A 20,441-nucleotide genomic window follows, 5' to 3' on the forward strand; every position below is an offset into this window, starting at 1 on the left:
ATATATCGGTGAAATATCCTAATTAGGATTCTGACTAATTTAGTCTGGCCTTGAGAGTCTGTTGGGACTCGTATAAATTTCAGTCTAATATATTTTAAGCGATGGATTTCCACGACAGTAATGGTGCCGATAAAACCCAGGAAGATTGCACGTCTGATAAGCTGTCACTGGAGAGGTCTGGCTTTGCATCTGTGAATTACAAAAAAAACGCGGTAGGTAAGGAGCTTATTCTTACACCATTCACACATGTATTGCGTAAGCCTTGGAATCCAGCTGTCAGAACGTCACTTCTTTGGACGAGACTCCTTAGTCAGAACGGGTTGAAAGATGGATCCAAAAAGGTATGTTGAAGCTTTTTGTGTGATGAAGGATTGCAGGTGTGTACGTGATCTTAAACTGTTGATATGAAAGACATGAGAGAATTTTTGCCAGCAATTACATTAACAATTGTGAGAAGTGTTTGGAATGCAGTGACGTAGCGCATGGCAGAGAGAAGTCGTAACTCACTTGTGAAGTATTTGAAATGCAAAGAGTTTGGGCTGGACTGTGAGGAAAAAACAAAACTTCTGCTTGCTGCTTTGTTGTAGCGTCATTTGTTATTTAGTTGTGTAAAATTGTTGAGGATTAATAGTTGTTCTGTTACCCGTTTGTCTGGGATTATAGTTGGGAGGCACTGACTGGTATTGGCTCAGACCCATAGAAAGTTGGATAGTTGTGAGTAATATCATGTAGTACCACAGGGGCTTCAATGGTTAAGTCCTGATAATGTAGAATCCAGTGCAAGGAGAAGCAATTGTGTCTATATTGAATTTGCACTCAATACCATTACCCAGTGCAACAGGGAAAACTTTGAATACTGTATTAGAAAATCATTTATATTTTCCTAACGCATTGCCAGCCAGTGATATTGTGTGTAAGGGTCCATAAACCAGTTGTATGCATTGCCAGACTGGCATAAGGTGGGAATCAGTACAGACTTATTTCTAGCACATGATAATCCGGCATATACACTTTGATGTAAAATAACATCCAAGTAATTAAGTCTGTAGTAGTATAACATCAGACCGCTGGATTGAATACCGTTGTAATATAACATCCTGTATTCATTGAATGACCCTGACACTTATCCCAGGTGCCACCTGTGTCGTAGTAGTAATTACAGTGAAGAACATTGGTATTGGCTCAGACCCATAGCCCGTAAAGAAATTATCACCAACATAGATAACAGCCCCCTAAACTACAACCCACAGAGTGAACGGCTGAGCGGGGAGGATAATATATATATGTTACCAAATATAATTTGCATGTGAAACCATTGCAAAGTGCTAGAGGAAAGAGTTTGGAAAATATGCTACATCATGGGCTGTATGAACTGAAAGACACCCCCCCCCCGGCAGCAAGTGTTCTGCATAAGTGAAGTGACCAACTCCTGCTTGAATCAATGGAGGTTCATGAATGTCGATTGTGTTGAAGAATTTGCTCTTGTAATTGTCGATTGGCAGCATTTTGTCTGTTCTTGATGTTCAATCCAGTGAGGGATCAGAGGATCCTACTGCTAGAATGTCTGGAGGAACGACTTTTGATATCGTATTGGTAAGACAGTCTAGGAGATAGACTGGTCTGAGAAATCTGTCGGCAAACGTGGCCTGTTTGCCTGGAGGTGGGGGATTTACCGGAAATCAGCCTACTGCTCTCCGATCATGGGGTCAGGAGGAAGTTGGACAAAGATGCTTTGGGGCACTGGTCCCGGCCAACATTAGAATGAGCAAAAGGAGCTGGGGCTTTAATTATTAAGTATGTGAAGGCAAAATAACACACTGTAAAAAATTGTTGAAGAGGCTGGCAGCCGTAAGATGGATGTTTGCATGTGATCAGGTGATTACAGGTAGTTACAAGTAAGATGATGTGAGAAAGAACAATTTAAATACAGGTGTAAATTTTCATTGGAAGAGTGAAGAAAACGGAGCAGCCAGGTACATTGCAGTGACTAACGTGGGTCAGAACGGGGGGAGTGTAATGTGAACATGTGTGATGTGATGAGACATCTGTGTGATGTGTGTAATGTAACATGTCTGAAGTTTGAAACTAATGGGCACAATAAAAGCAGTACTATATTGTATGTTTCCTATTTTTAACAGCAGTAATGTCTAAAAATGTTAGTGTTTTGTGTATGGGGTTAAAATCAGTTCCACTTTTTTTTTCTTTTTTTTTATGCAACGTGTTTTATTTTCGCGCAGCGCAGTTGTCTGTAACTACACCAAGCGAGAAAAATATTACAGCCGGCTGGATCTGTTTGTAGAAAGATAAAAGCTATACTGCAGATTAATGTGTTATAATGTGATAAGATTAAGGGCAGATACAGACGGACACGGCGTTTTTGCGCGCGCAAACAACGCAGCGTTTTACGCGCGTGTCAGCAGCGTGTGGCATGCGTATTTTAACCATGTGTGCGTGTATTACGCGTGTAAGACATGCGTTTTTCCTGCGCGTGTAAAAAACGCACGCAGCTGTTCTGTTGACGCCAGCCTCAAAAAAGGCCAAGAATGCAACACCCCTGCTTGATGTGTGCACCCGTGTTTATTCATTTGGGTGCAACCAAGTGTTCCAACCAGTATTTGCGGTTACTTTGTATGCCACACTGCATTGATGCCACCTAGCTCTCTGGCCCGTGTCCTATTAGCATGGATGCTATCCCGGAGGTTTGGCCAACGCGGTAGCATTCTACGGCCACACCGGCGGAGATCATGTAGGATGTGGGTTCACCCATTAGTGGCCCAACGCACCTCTAAAGGGAATTTCCATACCCTCTTTGCTGACCTCCGTCGTCACCCTGAAAAGTTTTGCGCCTTTTGCCGCCTGTCTGTGCCTGTCTTTGATATGCTGCTGGAGCTGGTTCGGCCTGGAATAACCTATCAGGACACCAACATGCGACGCTGTATTTCCCCAGAGGAGCGTCTCCTTGTCACCTTACGGTATGTGCTGTTTTGTTATCCAGGTTACACATTCTTTTAGGTGCTTCATGTCCTACCTAAAATGTTTGCTTTGTGGTTTGCTTTTATGATGTCCTGTAGATTTTTGGCGACCGGCAATAGCTACCATTCCCTTCATTTTGAATTCCTTCTTGGAGTGTCCACTATTTCCGGCATTGTTCCAGCAACCTGTGTGGTCCTGTGGCTGAGATTGAAGAGCAGCGTGATCCCTCAGCCTACGGCCCAACACTGGCTTCGAATAGCGCAGCAGTTTGAAACCGACACCCAATTTCCCCACTGTATTGGTGCACTCGATGGGAAGCACATCCGTGTGCAGAAACCGCCCCACTCTGGGTCTCGATACTTCAACTACAAGCAGTTTTTTTTCCATAGTCTTGCTTGCCTTGTCGGACTGTAATTTGTGCTTTACCATCGTGGACATCGGGTCCTATGGAAGCTCTGCGGATGCCCGCATTTTTCGCTCGTCCAGAATGGGCCAGCGTCTAATGTCTAACCAACTTGATGTACCCGAGCCTAGCATCCTCCCTGGCACCAGCGGTCCACACGTTCCTTATGTTATGGTTGCAGATGAAGGTTTTGCCCTCAGTAGACAAGTCATGCGTCCATATGCGCGGAGGGGCATGGATAACCGTAGGCGCATTTTCAATCAACGCCTATGCAGAGCACGGAAAGTCGTGGAATGCGCCTTTGGCATCATGACCAGCAAGTGGAGGGTCCTGATGACAGCAATGCAAATGTCGCCGTCAAATGTGACATGTGTGATCAAAGCCTGTGTTGTGCTGCACAACTTTACCCGCATCCATGATGCCGCTTATGATGGGGAATATATGGTAACATCTGCACCCACCACCAGCCTCGGCCAGGCTGCTCGGCCTGGGCGGCCACCGACTGCGCCACCAATTTGCGGAGTATTTTGACAGCCAGCCTTGAGATGTAACCTGGCAGAATGTAGCCATTTGAGGTGTGGTGAAGTTAGTATTATTTTCTCGAACGTCTGTTTGTCCCTCTATTCCTTTTTTGTTTTGGGGGGGGGGGGGGGTTAGGGACTCGCAAAACTTGAGGCCCCTTGACGTGAAGCTCGGTAGGCGCTTGGAATACCCTTTTTAGAAGCCAATAATTCATGGACATAACATCCTCTTGTGTAGACAATGGATTTCCTGCCCTATATGTCAGCGCCCCTTTCTGGGTGAGTAAAGGTAGGTATGGGCAAACAATAACTATACTAATAACACCTCAGTTCCTGGTATTCCAAACCCCTTCCGAACACCGAAGACCTCAACGATGTGCTGGAGAAATGTCATACCGTCCCAACCTCTTACAACATGGCACTTCATAGCGGTAGAGGCTGTAGAAATGGTGAGCTAGGTAACAGAAGGATTGTCCACACGGAAGTGAAATATATAAAACTTTAGCGTTTATGTTTGTGGCACATACACCCCATAACAGAAAAATACACACGCGGGAGAACATACCCCAACAAAAATTGGCACCAACATGATGCATATCCTAAACAAACATGGAAGGATTCCTAGGCTGTCATGGGTTTTTAGCATGTGGCCTTAGAACACACTCGCCCCTACAGATTCTGATAGGCATGGGGCGGCGAGCTGTAAGCAGACATTTCCGCCACACTCTGCTGTCCCCGGCCCTGATGAGGATGTTCCTGCACAGCATAGTGGGGGTGATACTGCGTTTGGTAGCCGTGAGGCTGCATGTGAGCCTGTAAACTTGGGGCAGGTAGGGAGTATGGAGGGAAGTGACGGACAGTGCCAGGCATTGGAGCAGGGGAGAGGTATCTTGGGGCAGGAGGGTATTGCGCCATCTGCGCGAACACAGGGGAAGGTTGGGAGGGCCCTGGCAAATGGCCCCCCGCTGAGGGCATAAAGACACTACGCCAGTGCTCGATAGATGTAAAGCACCGGCCTGGACTTAGCGGGGGTGTAGCACTGTCGATTAGCGACAGCATATTTGATTGCAGCCGCACCAGCCTATCCACTGGTACCCGCCGCATCAAAGGTGCCATGCTGCAACAAAAAAAGTCGTGATTATCCTCATCAGCAGCACGGCGCAGGTACTCCAGAACACGGGCGTCCACAAGTGCACCTGCGGGTGGGTTGACCGGGCGTCTGCGGCGGGGTGCTGCATGGCTAGGTGCCACTTGGTCCGGTTGCCCTGCTTCAGGTGCTGAGGCGACTGGGCCAGGATCCTCTCTGGTGGGCTCCGGGGTTAGGGTGACCATGGGAGCGGCGGCTTCGGACGCCTGGCTACACTCGGGCCGTGCCTCCTCTTCAGACGCATCCAGAGTGTCGCTAGTTCTAGAATACAGGGGACATGTTAGTTGAGGAATTTACTGTGCAAACACAAAGCTGCTTTGGCGTATCTGACATTTTTGGTAGGTGACGTTTGCAGAAAGGGCCAACAACGAGTACTTACGGTCGCATGTCCATTATTTCCCGCAGGAACAACAGCTGCTCATAATAAATGTAGCGGCGTTTTCTGGTGCCACCTTCTCCGCTGCGGCCGTTGGATCCATATTCTCTACGGAACTGGTCCCTTGAGCTGCGCCACCGTCTCTTTACATCGTCCACTGTATGATTAATAAAGAACACATCATTCAACAAACACACCAGATGTTACTGCGCACACAGACAGTGCATATAAACTACTGTACCACACGTCTACACAAGAACAAACCTAACTTGATGATACTATATAAAGATGCCACTGAACGGAAACGTTGCCAATGACAGGCATTGATTCACCAGGGACGCAATAGCCAATATGGATGTGATTATACACATCAATGTCGACACACAGATATCCACTCACCAATGCGTTGGCGGTCACGGGTGCGGCTGTCGGCCCACTCCTGCTCGAACAGCGCCTCTGCTATATGCTCCCATGCTGCCTCCTTCACTGTGCGGTCATGGTAGGACTCTGCATGGGTGTTCCAGACCTCAGGACGCTCCTGAACTAACTTGATGAGCTTCGCCACATCCATCTGCCGAGGCATGCCTTCAAGGTGCTTGTGGTGCTGGAGCAAACGGTTTGGCCTCTTTTTGAAAACCTGCTGTCTAAGCTACTTCCTGCTTTTCTGCTGGTTTCAACTAGTTAGTTCAAACTCCTTAGCATAGAGACAACGTGTACTGCGTGAAAAACGCGCGTTCGGAGCTGCTGCCACCGTATGACATGCGTGATTTTCACGCACCCATTGACTTCAATGGGTGCGTGATGCGCGAAATACGCTGAGTTATTGAACCTGTCGCGTATAGTACGCAGCGAACAAACGCTGCGCAAAAAACACGCACTGTTTGAACTGCCTCATTGACTTCTATAGTGCTGTGCGTGGCGCGCGGAAAAAACGCGGACTGCACGCGCGCAAATCACGCTCGTGTGAATCCCCCCTAAATGTTGGAATGTTTTGATGTTGATTCAAATGAATTAAAATACAGATACTGTGAGACACGGGGTCTTGAAAATGTATGTGCCCCCTCTGTTCCCTATTCTTATGTACAGCTTATTGGTTTGCAGTAATTAATATTACCAGATATATTATTTTCTGTGTTATTGAATAACTAATTACATTTGTTTTGTTTTGGTTTTTTTGTTTTCACACACGAGGCACGTGCTATGGTGCTGCCTAAATGTTATTTTTGAAAATGTGAGATGTTTTACAGGTAAATGGTTGCAGGTCATTTTAAAGATAAAATTTATTTTTGTCAGGAGAAAGTAATCTTCTTTTGTTCCAGGCTGTTGTGTATTACAGGGGGTTAAACTAGTGCCCCTCCCCCCCCGATAGAGTGTCTAATTTTATTATGTTGATATGTAGTTTTGAACCCTGCTACATTACTTTCGCAGAGTCCAAATAGGAGGGAATGGTGAAGGGACTGATCAGGTAATTTTGTTTTGAATTAATGAATTTGGTTCTAGGAGATCTACAAAATGTGTATGAGCTTCAAGGAGTAACCCAGATTAAATGTGTATGACAGTAACCTATATTTTGAGGTTTTTCTGTGTAGATGGTTCCAGATCCTTCCAGAACGGTGAAGCTGTGCTGTAGTCTCCACCCAATATGAGTTATTGTGTAAGAGACCATCCCCCTCCAGCCAATTTACACAGGAGGCAGAGGTGACGTCACTCACAGATGAGTCTTTACAGATTTAGATGGGGAGAAGGCAAAACAAAAAAATTGTTTGAATATTGTTTATTTTATGCCAGATTTCAGTAACATATTTTGTTTGTTTTTGTATTAATCAGGTATTTACAGGACCTGGTGGGTGGGATTTACAAGTGTTCTGGATCATCAGATAAATGTGGAACAATAAAACTCCACCCTTTTGAAATGTTCTATCTATATGTGACATGGGTTTCCAATGTAAATTTGTAATGTAGACATACTTTATCATATACAGCATGTGTAGAACAAGGTAAATTACCCAGAAACCACTCTCACCTTCTTGTTCATCTCAAGGAGCGGAGCTGGAGGTGCTCGCTGAGGCTGTAACCTGGCAGAAGGTAAGACGGCCGACATATACACTGACTCTAGGTACGCTTTTGGCATCGCCCACAATTATGGGCCCATTGGTAGTAGGAACTTTGTTGGATCATCGGGTAAGCCAATTGAGAGAGCGAGAGAAGACAGAACTGACAACAAGGGTATGTGCAGCCAGGTGTCAGTAAATTGGCTTGTCCCTGGATACAATAATGCCACCACTAGGTTTGTATCAGCCGGCATGATGTGCGCACGGCATGACATAGGTAAAACAGCAAAGGTACCTGTGAAAAGTGCAGCCTGGCCAGATTAACAGTCCCAGCGACTGCAGAACATATAACTACCCGAGGTAGAAGTGTATGACAAGTGTTTGTGTGTGTAGACCTGTTCTCAGGGGGGCCTGAAGCCCGGCCTGTATTTTCCCCACTGCAGACGTGTGCAAGTGACAGGGGAACAATGTTATTCCAAGTATTGACCTGATGTTTGTACAATAAGATATCAGCAGTTCTCCAGATGTTATTCCAAAGTTAGTTTGTTTAATAATTGTATTTAAGAAGTGTTGTGGGAATATTAAATACTGAAGTTAAGTTTTATGTAAAGTTCTGGACCAGCCTTAGCATTGGACTATTAGAGTCATGCGTCAGATAAAAGGTACAGAAGTGGAATATTCCCATTTGAAAACATTTTTAGTTATTTGTTTTTTGTCGTTGTTATTGTGAAAGGAAAATTCTGTGCAGTGTTTGTGTGTGTGTGTGTGTGTATATATATATATGTATATATATATATAAAGAAGAAAAATGAGTTTGCATGTATCACTTCTAGTTATTGCTCAATGTGAACGTTTGATGTAAAGATGTTATTTGTTAATGTTTTTCTTCAAATTAATTATTTGATTAAGATCAATTAATGTTTATACAATGAAAAAGCTTGTTCTCCACAGGAAGAGTCCAACTGGGAGCGGAAGGCGTGAGAACCAGATTCTAACAGAATGTGGACGGATAAGGGAACGTGAACCGGTAACACCCAAGGCACTCTTGATGGCTTTTGCATTGATGGTGTATGACCTCACATAGGCCCCAAGACTGCAAGGATCGATTTGGTAAGATCTAATTGGTATGTCCCAGGCTTTACAGCTGTTGCTGCTAAATTCTGTTAGAGCTGTTTGATTTGCCTACAGAACAGTCCTGGCAGACCGGTGCCAACCTTACCATACCCGCCTCCCACAAAGAGAACAGACCTTGAGAGGCCTCCCCATGCAATACAAATTAGAGTAAGAAAAATTGGTTTGTGACATTTGTCAGATAAACATGTGGAATCTGTGTATATTTTGGTGAGCTGGAGATGTTCCAGGCAATCAGCTCAGATCAAGGTACAAATTCTGCTGGAAAGCGTGACACCAAGTGCAAATGAAATGTACCCAATAATTACACATCTTCTAGGTGCCCTGTCCATTGGAACAGAGAAGTTTTTCTTATATAAAAGGTGTTTGTTTGATTTAGTTTAAGGGCCTGATATTGTTATTGTATGTACTTAGAACAACTTTTATAGTACGTAGATGTTATCACCAGATTAGTAACAATTGACAAGGGTTGGGGTTCCCCAGCAAGTGAACTAAAAGATTTTTAATACGATGAACTCCATCACTGAGGTGCGGCAGGCGCAGCCGGAGCCAGTACAACGCGTTTGTCATGAACTGACGGCAGTGTCACAATTCCAAGCAGCCGCCCAGACAAGTAACTTACCGGAGAAAGAAGACAGATTAGCGGAGGGTTTGTGGGGTCACAATAACACCCCACTAATCCGCCTACGTGGGATCTCACACCAGGCTCACAGCATGAGGTGTTGTGTATAGCCCGGTAACGTAAACTAAAAGAGACGGTGTCTGACAGATGAAAAGGACCAAATCAAGTCCTGATGACATCAGCAAAGATCAAAGTAAGGAACAAAAGACCTGAGTGAATCCATCAGCAGTATCAAGTGTTCTAATCAGAAGACAGGAGAAGAAGAGGACGATGATGTACATGACTTGTCAATACACTGGTGGGACCCCATACCGTAACCGGACATTGGTGATGGCATCATATTAGTTGTGGCCCTATTGATATATTGTTTGAGTTTCATAATCATAATATATAATTTCTGTAATTTAATATGAGAAAAAGGGAGGTTTGTGAAGGATGATTTATTTGCTTATATTCTCTGTATGAAATTACATTGTGAATTATCAAGCAGGAGGCCGAATTACTAAGATATGTAATATGTGAAAGTGATGATAATGTTTAAATGATTTCGTTTCATGCAGCAGCCATCTTGTCTGGAGTTCCCATCTTGGTTCTTTTGTAGTGAATAGAAAAGTCATAGTTCCTTTAATACAAGTAATGTTGATTTCGTATGTTTTATCTTTGACCTTGGTTCCCATGTGAAGTTGGATAGGGACATTCTGTCCAAGAGAGAGATAAGACACTTGTAAACATAATGTGTGAAGAATTATAATGATGTATCTGGGAAGTACGTTATGATCTGCTTTTTATTGAATAACAAATATTGTTACATTGTCTCTGATTGGTTTACCTCAAGCCGACACCCCTTCTGAATTTCAGTTTAACAGTTTGAGTTTGGTAATAAATCCTTCAGAGGAGCATTTTGAACATTATCAGCAGCGTCTGTGTGTTTTCTTCTCCTCTCTCGATATATATCGGTGAAATATCCTAATTAGCATTCTGACTAATGGAGTCTGGCCTTGAGAGTCTGTTGGGACTCGTATAAATTTCAGTCTAATATATTTTAAGCGATGGATTTCCACGACACTTTGATGGACCTATATATTAGAAACCCCTATCAAACACCCCATTTTAGAAACTAGACCCCTCAAAGTATTCACAACAGCATTTAGAAAGTTTATGAACCCTTTAGGTGTTTCACAGGAATTTAGAGCAAAGTAGAGGTGAAATTAAAAAAAAATTTTTGTCAGAAAATCCTCTTTATACCATTTTTTTTATAACACAAAAGGTTTTACCAGAGAAACGCAACTTAATACGTATTGCCCAGATTCTGCAGTTTTGAGAAATATCCCACATGTGGCCCTAGTGCGGTAATGGACTGAAGCACCGGCCTCCGAAGCAAAGGAGCACCTAGAGGATTTTGAGGCATACTTTTTATTAGGCACCATGTTTGGTTTGAAGAGGTCTTGTGGTGCCAAAACAGTAGAAAACCCCTAAAAGTGACCCCATTTTGAAAACTAGACATCTTGAGGAATCCTTTGTAGTTTTCTTGGGGTGCATGCGGCTTTTTGATCAGTTTTTATTCTATTTTTAGGTGGCGTGGTGACTAAAAAACAGCAATTCTACTATTGTGCACCGTGCGCTATAAATGACACATTCACTTTATTCTGCGTGGCGATACGATTACGGCGATACCAGATGTTTATAGTTTTTTTTTATGTCTTATGGCGTTTGCACAATAAAATACTTTTTGTAATAAATCATTCACTTTTTGTGTTACCTTATTCTAAGAGCCATAACGGTTTTATTTTTCAATCAATAAAGCCGTTCGAGGACTTATTTTTTCGTAACGAACTGTAGTTTCGATCAGGACCATTTTTAGGTACATGCGACTTTTTGATCTCTTTTTATTCAATTTTTTGGGAGGTGAAGTGACCAAACAATTGTTATTGTGGTACGGTTTATTATTATTTTCTTTTACCGCGTTCACCGCGCGGGATAAATAACGAAATAATTTTGTAGTTCAGGCCGTTACGGACGCAGCGATACCAATTATGTATAGTTTATTTGTTTGTTTATATATTTTTATTAATAATAAATGACTGATAAGGGAAATGGGGGGATTTTTACTTTTAATACTTTTAAAACTTTTATTTTTACACATCTTTTTTTAACTTTATTACTTTGTCCCATTAGGGGACTTGAGGGCAGGAGGCCCTGATCGCTATTCTAATACACTGCACTACATGCGTAGTGCAGTGTATTAGAACTGTCAGCTACTCACTGACAGCAAGCATAGTGGGTCCTGACTTCGTCAGGACCCACTAGGCTTCCGTCAATGGCAGAGCCGGACGCCATTGTTTGGTGTCCGGTTGCCATAGCCACCATCGCCAGCCGCTATCGCGTAGCAGGCTGGCGATTGTAGCTTAACCCCTAAAAAGCCGTAATCACTATTGAACACGGCTTTTAAGGGGTTAATCAGCGGGGACACAGCGATCAGTCCCCGCTGTAGGAGCTGTGACAGCTGCTGTACGAGACAGCAGCTGTCACAGCTCCTGCATGTGTCGGGAGGACGGCCAAAATGGCCGTTATCCCCGCAACGTAATAATCCGTCGCTGAGCGCTAACGATAGTTAGCGCGACGGATTATTACGTCGCTGAGCGCGAAGGGGTTAAGGTCTGGAGACTGGCTAGGCCACTCCATGACCTTAACCCCTTCCCGACATTTGCCGTACATGTACGTCATGGAAAGCATTGACTTCCCGCATCTTGCCGTACATGTACGTCAAATGCAGAAGGGGTTACCGTATCAAAAATAAAAGTTTTAAAGTAAAGATGGCTGCTGTTCATAACAGCAGGACATCTGTACACGATGCCCAGGGGGGTGTCGCCTCCCCCCCGCATCGGCGATCGCCGCCATTGGCCGTTCAATTCAGACCGGCCAATTGCGGCTGTTTGCGGCTTTTGCCAATCACTGTGCCACAGGGCACAGTGATATGGTGGTGATTGGTGCTGTCTAGGACAGCACCAATGACTACCATGTTCCATGTAAAAAATGGCGGTGATGCCAGCCCCCAGATCGCTATGGTTGGTCGGTCAGCACCGACCGACCAATCGCAGCCATGGCGGGTGTTTGAAACACCCTACACCAGCCCTGCCCACCTCATTCCGGTTAGGAACGGTGAGCAGAGCTGGTGTGACCGTCTGTGAAGCCAACTTACCGAATCTGAGGCCTTCTGTGCTGCGATCCTGCTGTGACGTCTTCATCCGACTGCTTCCTGCAGAAGAGTGAACCGTCATCATCATCAACTGTGCTGCTGCTGATTTTTTTTTTTTTTAGCAGCAGCACTTGTTTTTTTTCCTAAACTTCTTATCCCTGTACCCTCCCCCCCCATCCCACCCTCCCCATCTTTCCCTTTTTACGTCCTGCGGCCGCCGAGTGCGGATCAGTGACCGCCATCACTGACCGCCAATTTTTGGCACAGGACTTCCTTTTTTTTTGTATTTTGCACCTCCCTGTGTGCGCCCTGCGGCCACTGAGTGCTGATCAGTGACCGCCATCACTGATCAGCATCCGTGGTAATTTTTTTTATTTTTTGGCCTTTTTTATTACTGCACCTTTTTTTTGCGTGCGCCCTGCGGCTACTGAGTGCTGAGTCTAATAATCAGCCTCAGTGGTAATTTGTTTACGCAGGTTTTTTTTTGGCCTTTTTTTCTTCATTTTATAAAACTGTAAAAAAAAAAGACTAGCATTAGAGTAGCGGACGTTTACTGACGTCCGTTTTGTAAAAAAAGATATATAGCAGAAGTTCTAGCTATATATTTTTTTATACAGTTTGAATAAATTGACTTCTTATAGTTAGCGTCCATTTAGTGACGGACATTTAGTTCGTTCACTAAATTTTTGATAGCGTAGCGACAGTTAGTATAAATTTATAGCGTTATAGTCAGCGTCCGTTTAGTGACGGACATTCAGTTTTTTTTAACTGAAGTTCGTTCACTAAATTTTTGATAGCGTAGCGACAGTTAGTATAAATTTATAGCGTTATAGTCAGTGTCCGTTTAGTGACGAACATTCAGTTTTTTTTAACTGAAGTTCGTTCACTAAATTTTTGATAGCGTAGCGACAGTTAGTATAAATTTATAGCGTTATAGTCAGCGTCCGTTTAGTGACGGACATTCAGTTTTTTTTAACTGAAGTTCGTTCACTAAATTTTTGATAGCGTAGCGACAGTTAGTATAAATTTACATCTTATAGTCAGCATCCGTTTAGTGACGGACATTCAGTTTTTTTTTAACTGAAGTTCGTTCACTAAATTTTTGATAGCGTAGCGACAGTTAGTATAAATTTATAGCGTTATAGTCAGTGTCCGTTTAGTGACGAACATTCAGTTTTTTTTAACTGAAGTTCGTTCACTAAATTTTTGATAGCGTAGCGACAGTTAGTATAAATTTATAGCGTTATAGTCAGCGTCCGTTTAGTGACGGACATTCAGTTTTTTTAACTGAAGTTTGTTCACTAAATTTTTGATAGCGTAGCGACAGTTTTAGTATAAATTTACATCTTATAGTCAGCGTCCATTTAGTGACGGACATTCAGTTTTTTTTTAACTGAAGTTCGTTCACTAAATTTTTGATAGCGTAGCGACAGTTAGTATAAATTTATAGCGTTATAGTCAGCGTCCGTTTAGTGACGAACATTCAGTTTTTTTTAACTGAAGTTTGTTCACTAAATTTTTGATAGCGTAGCGACAGTTTTAGTATAAATTTACATCTTATAGTCAGCGTCCATTTAGTGACATACATTCAGTTTTTTTTAACTGAAATTTGTTCACTAAATTTCTGATAGCGTAGCGACACAGTTGTAGCTCAGTTTTTTTTACAGTTCTATATTGAACGTTCAATAAATTTCTTTCTCCTAAATTTTTCTTATTCTTCTCTTCTTTTTCTTTTTTTTTTCCTATAAATTTCATATTACACGTGTAAAAGCACAACATACAAAACCACCTCTATAAAGAGTATTACACGTGTTGAAGCACTACATACCCCCCTAATAAAAATGGCCCAATCATCTCAAAGGCTCTACTCCGCTGAGGAGGCATACGCCATCCTGGCCTCTGACACTGAATCGGCCAGCGAGGGAGAAGAGGAAATTGCCCCATTCATCTTGACCTCATCATCCTCATCCAGTGATGAGGAACCCCCGCAAAGACGCCCCAGGACATCAGCTGAGGCAACCCCCCAAATGAGCGATACCCTGTGGAACCCACCCCCTGATAATTATGAGCCTCACATTCCAGATTTCACAGGGAGCTCTGGAATTCTATTTGAGACTGTAGGCCTCGCAGAAATTCACTATTTCAATCTGTTTTTCACTGAGGATTTTGTTAATGTAATGGCGGCCCAAACAAATTTATATGCCCAACAATTTTTAGCCCAAAACCCCACGTCATCATTTGCTAGGTGGACCCCCATAGAGGCAGCGGAGATGATGAAATTTTGGGGCCTTGTCCTACATATGGGCCTAGTAAAAAAACCAGAGATTAGGCAATACTGGAGTGCGGACATTTTATACAGCACCCCATTATACCACATGGCAATGACCCGGGCACGATTTGAAATTATTCTGAAATTTTTGCATTATAATGATAATGCACAGTGCCCGCCCCGTGATGACCCCACATACGACCGCCTATTCAAAATCAGGCCAATGATTGATTATTTCTGCACCAAATTTCAGGAAGTGTACACCCCCGAAAAGAACATAGCAATAGACGAGTCCCTTGTACATTTTAAGGGGAGACTAAAATTCCGCCAATACCTGCCAAGCAAGAGGGCGAGGTATGGAATTAAAATGTACAAGCTGTGCGAGAGCAGCTCAGGGTACACCTACAGGTTTCGGGTTTATGAAGGGAAGGACACCAGGATAGAACCTCCAGAATGCCCCCCTGTCCTGGGAGTTAGTGGAAAAATAGTGTGGGACTTGATGCACCCACTGCTGGACCAGGGTTATCACCTTTACGTGGATAACTTCTATACCAGCATCCCACTATTTAAATGCCTCTCCACCAGAAGTACTGTAGCATGCGGCACCGTGCGCAAAAATCAGAGAGGCCTCTCTAAAAATCTGATTGGGCAACCCCTAAGAAAAGGAGAAAGCAGGGCACTACACAGCGATAACTTGTTGCTGGTCAAGTATAAGGACAAGAGGGACGTCCTTATGTTGACCACAATACACGGTAGTGGCATCACCCCTGTCCCTGTCCGAGGTAGCACCACAATGACCCCCAAGCCAGACTGCATCCTCGGCTACAATAAGTACATGGGAGGTGTTGATCTCTCTGATCAAGTACTGAAGCCGTACAGTGCCATGCGTAAAACAAAGACGTGGTACAAAAAGCTGGCCGTGCACGTGGTACAGATGGCATTGTATAACGCTTACGTGCTATACCGATGTGCAGGCCGGACAGGGACATTCCTTCAGTTTCAAGAAGCGGTTATCAAGGCCCTTGTATTTGGGGACCAGGAAGGGGAGAGCCCCAGTACTTCTAGAAGCGATGGTCCACGTATTGTACCAGGGCAACACTTTCCTGGCGAAATCCCCCCCACTGGTAAAAAGGGAAGGAGCCAAAAAAGGTGTAAAGTGTGTTACAACAGAGGGAGAAGACGAGACACAACTTATCATTGTGAAACCTGTCCCGACAAACCTGGCCTGTGCATAAAAGAGTGCTTCAAAGTTTATCACACATCCATGGATTTTAATTGAAACATTTTTTTAAATGCTCACTATACCCCTAGATAATTTACTCAAGGGGTGTAGTTTCCAAAATGGGGTCACTTGTGGGGGGTTTCCACTGTTTTGACCCCTCAGGGGCTTTGCAAATGCGACATGGCCACCGCAAACCATTCCAGTTACATTTGAACTCCAAATGGTGTTCTTTCCCTTCTGAGCCCTGCCGTGTGTCCAAACAGCCGTTTATGACCACATGTGGGGTACTGTTTTACTCAGGATAAACTGCTCTACAAATGTTGTGGTGCTTTTTCTCCTTTAGTCCTTGTGGGAATGAAAAAAAATTTTGCTAAACCTACGTTTTATTGGTTAAAATTTACATTTTCATTTTCACGGCCTACTTCCAATAAATTCTGCAAAAAGCCTGTGGGGTCAAAATGCTCACTATACCCCTAGATAATTTACTCAAGGGGTGTAGTTTCCAAAATGGGGTCACGTGTGGGGGGGTTCTACTGTTTTGACCCCTCAGGGGCTTTGCAAATGCGACATGGCCACCGCAAACCATTCCAGTTACATTTGAACTCCAAATGGTGTTCTTTCCCTTCTGAGCCCTGCCGTGTGTCCAAACAGCCGTTTATGACCACATGTGGGGTACTGTTTTACTCAGGATAAACTGCTCTACAAATGTTGTGGTGCTTTTTCTCCTTTAGTCCTTGTGGGAATGAAAAAAAATTTTGCTAAACCTACGTTTTATTGGTTAAAATTTACATTTTCATTTTCACGGCCTACTTCCAATAAATTCTGCAAAAAGCCTGTGGGGTCAAAATGCTCACTATACCCCTAGATAATTTACTCAAGGGGTGTAGTTTCCAAAATGGGGTCACTTGTGGGGGGGTTCCACTGTTTTGACCCCTCAGGGGCTTTGCAAATGCGACATGGCCACCGCAAACCATTCCAGTTACATTTGAACTCCAAATGGTGTTCTTTCCCTTCTGAGCCCTGCCGTGTGTCCAAACAGCCGTTTATGACCACATGTGGGGTACTGTTTTACTCAGGATAAACTGCTCTACAAATGTTGTGGTGCTTTTTCTCCTTTAGTCCTTGTGGGAATGAAAAAAAATTTTGCTAAACCTACGTTTTATTGGTTAAAATTTACATTTTCATTTTCACGGCCTACTTCCAATAAATTCTGCAAAAAGCCTGTGGGGTCAAAATGCTCACTATACCCCTAGATAATTTCCTCAAGGGGTGTAGTTTCCAAAATGGGGTCACTTGTGGGGGGTTTCCACTGTTTTGTGCCCTCAGGGGCTTTGCAAATGCGACATGGCCTCCGCAAACCATTCCTGCTAAATTTGAGCTCCAAAAGCCAAATGGGGTTCCTTCCCTTCTAAGCCCTGCCGTGTGTCCAAACAGCAGTCTATGATCAAATGTGGGGTACTGTTTTACTCGGGACAAACTGCTCTACAAATGTTGTGGTGCTTTTTCTCTTTTAGTCCTTGTGGAAATGAAAAAAAATGAGCTAAACCTACGTTTTATTGGGAAAAATGTAGATTTTCATTTTCACATCCTACTTCCAATAATTTCTGCAAAAAATTTGTGGGGTCAAAATGCTCACTATACCCCTAGATAATTTCCTCAAGGGGTGTAGTTTCCAAAATGGGGTCACTTGTGGGGGGTTTCCACTGTTTTGTGCCCTCAGGGGCTTTGCAAATGCGACATGGCATCCGCAAACCATTCCTGCTAAATTTGAGCTCCAAAAGCCAAATGGGGTTCCTTCCCTTCTAAGCCCTGCCGTGTGTCCAAACAGCAGTCTATGATCAAATGTGGGGTACTGTTTTACTCGGGACAAACTGCTCTACAAATGTTGTGGTGCTTTTTCTCTTTTAGTCCTTGTGGAAATGAAAAAAAATGAGCTAAACCTACGTTTTATTGGGAAAAATGTAGATTTTCATTTTCACATCCTACTTCCAATAATTTCTGCAAAAAATTTGTGGGGTCAAAATGCTCACTATACCCCTAGATAATTTCCTCAAGGGGTGTAGTTTCCAAAATGGGGTCACTTGTGGGGGGTTTCCACTGTTTTGTGCCCTCAGGGGCTTTGCAAATGCGACATGGCATCCGCAAACCATTCCTGCTAAATTTGAGCTCCAAAAGCCAAATGGGGTTCCTTCCCTTCTAAGCCCTGCCGTGTGTCCAAACAGCAGTCTATGATCAAATGTGGGGTACTGTTTTACTCGGGACAAACTGCTCTACAAATGTTGTGGTGCTTTTTCTCTTTTAGTCCTTGTGGAAATGAAAAAAAATGAGCTAAACCTACGTTTTATTGGGAAAAATGTAGATTTTCATTTTCACATCCTACTTCCAATAATTTCTGCAAAAAATTTGTGGGGTCAAAATGCTCACTATACCCCTAGATAATTTCCTCAAGGGGTGTAGTTTCCAAAATGGGGTCACTTGTGGGGGGTTTCCACTGTTTTGTGCCCTCAGGGGCTTTGCAAATGCGACATGGCATCCGCAAACCATTCCTGCTAAATTTGAGCTCCAAAAGCCAAATGGGGTTCCTTCCCTTCTAAGCCCTGCCGTGTGTCCAAACAGCAGTCTATGATCAAATGTGGGGTACTGTTTTACTCGGGACAAACTGCTCTACAAATGTTGTGGTGCTTTTTCTCTTTTAGTCCTTGTGGAAATGAAAAAAAATGAGCTAAACCTACGTTTTATTGGGAAAAATGTAGATTTTCATTTTCACATCCTACTTCCAATAATTTCTGCAAAAAATTTGTGGGGTCAAAATGCTCACTATACCCCTAGATAATTTCCTCAAGGGGTGTAGTTTCCAAAATGGGGTCACTTGTTGGGGGTTTCCACTGTTTTGTGCCCTCAGGGGCTTTGCAAATGCGACATGGCATCCGCAAACCATTCCTGCTAAATTTGAGCTCCAAAAGCCAAATGGGGTTCCTTCACTTCTAAGCCCTGCCGTGTGTCCAAACAGCAGTCTATGATCAAATGTGGGGTACTGTTTTACTCGGGACAAACTGCTCTACAAATGTTGTGGTGCTTTTTCTCTTTTAGACCTTGTGAAAATGAAAAAAAATTAGCTAAACCTACGTTTTATTGGGAAAAATGTAGATTTTCATTTTTCACATCCTACTTCCAATAATTTCTGCAAAAAATCTGTGGGGTCAAAATGCTCACTATACCCCTAGATAATTTCCTCAAGGGGTGTAGTTTCCAAAATGGGGTCACTTGTGGGGGGTTTCCACTGTTTTGTGCCCTCAGGGGCTTTGCAAATGTGACATGGCCTCCGCAAACCATTCCTGCTAAATTTGAGCTCCAAAAGCCAAATGGGGTTCCTTCCCTTCTAAGCCCTGCCATGTGTCCAAACAGCAGTCTATGATCAAATGTGGGGTACTGTTTTACTCGGGACAAACTGCTCTACAAATGTTGTGGTGCTTTTTCTCTTTTAGTCCTTGTGGAAATGAAAAAAAAATGAGCTAAACCTACGTTTTATTGTGAAAAATGTAGATTTTCATTTTCACATCCTACTTCCAATAATTTCTGCAAAAAACCTGTGGGGTCAAAATGCTCACTATACCCCTAGATAATTTCCTCAAGGGGTGTAGTTTCCAAAATGGGGTCACTTGTGGGCGGTTTCCACTGTTTTGGCACCGCAAGAGTCCTTCAAACCGGATATGGTGCCTAAAATATATTGTAATAAAAACAAGGCCCCAAAATCCTCAAGGTGCTCCTTTGCTTCGGAGGCCTGTGTTTCAGTCCATAAGCACGCTAGGGCGACATGTGGGATATTTCTAAAAACTGCAGAATCTGGGCAATAAATATTGAGTTGCATTTTTCTGGTGAAACTTTCTGTGTTACACAAAAAATGGATTCAAAATGAATTTCTGCAAAAAAAAACGAAATTTATAAATTTCCCCTCTATATTGCTTTCATTCCTGTGAAACGTCTAAAGGGTTAAAACACTTTCTGAATGCTGTTTTGAATACTTTGAGGGGTGCAGTTTTTAAAATGGGGTGACTTTTTGGGGGTTTCTAATATATAAGGCCCTCAAAGCCACTTCAGAACTGAACTGGCCCCTGTAAAAATAGCCTTTTGAAATTTTCTTGAAAATGTGAGAAATTGCTGCTAAAGTTCTAAGCCTTGTAACGTCCTAGAAAAATAAAAGGATGTTCAAAAAACGATGCCAAACTAAAGTAGACACATGGGGGATGTTAATTAGCAACAATTTTGTGTGTTATAACTGCCTGTCTTACAAGCAGATACATTTAAATTGATAAAAATGCTATTTTTTGCAATTTTTCACTATATTTTGGTGTTTTTCACAATTAAATACTGAATGTATCGGGCAAATTTTGCCAGTAACATAAAGTCCAATGTGTCACGAGAAAACAATCTCAGAATCGCTTGGATAGGTACAAGCATTCCGACGTTATTACCACATAAAGTGAAACATGTCAGATTTGAAAAATGAGGCTTGGTCAGGAAGGTCAAAAG

Source organism: Rhinoderma darwinii, chromosome 1, assembly GCF_050947455.1.
Source record: "Rhinoderma darwinii isolate aRhiDar2 chromosome 1, aRhiDar2.hap1, whole genome shotgun sequence".
NCBI classification, from domain to species: domain Eukaryota; kingdom Metazoa; phylum Chordata; class Amphibia; order Anura; family Rhinodermatidae; genus Rhinoderma; species Rhinoderma darwinii.